The following is a 241-nucleotide window of genomic DNA, read 5'->3' as shown; positions in this document are numbered from 1 at the left end:
AGAATCTTTAACCTCACTTCACTGGATTAACCCTTCTCTGGTCTTTAACGACTGTTGTGGTCCACACTCTCTAATCCTAGCCTTAGTTCTTGAACGTAGCTGCCTTTGTACATCCCTGAGATAGGTACAGTTTTGATTTGATGGATTTTGTAAATGCGAGTGAGGCGTGCAGTGAAGGGGATCTCTACCTCAACTGGAAAACCTTCCATCACAACCTCACACTCGTGCTGTGGTGGAACTT

The sequence above is a fragment of the Oryzias melastigma genome, linkage group LG9 (assembly GCF_002922805.2).
Source record: "Oryzias melastigma strain HK-1 linkage group LG9, ASM292280v2, whole genome shotgun sequence".
In the NCBI taxonomy this organism is placed as follows: Eukaryota; Metazoa; Chordata; class Actinopteri; order Beloniformes; family Adrianichthyidae; genus Oryzias; species Oryzias melastigma.
The sequence above is the reverse complement of the archived record's forward strand: the minus strand, read 5'-3'. Positions refer to the sequence as shown.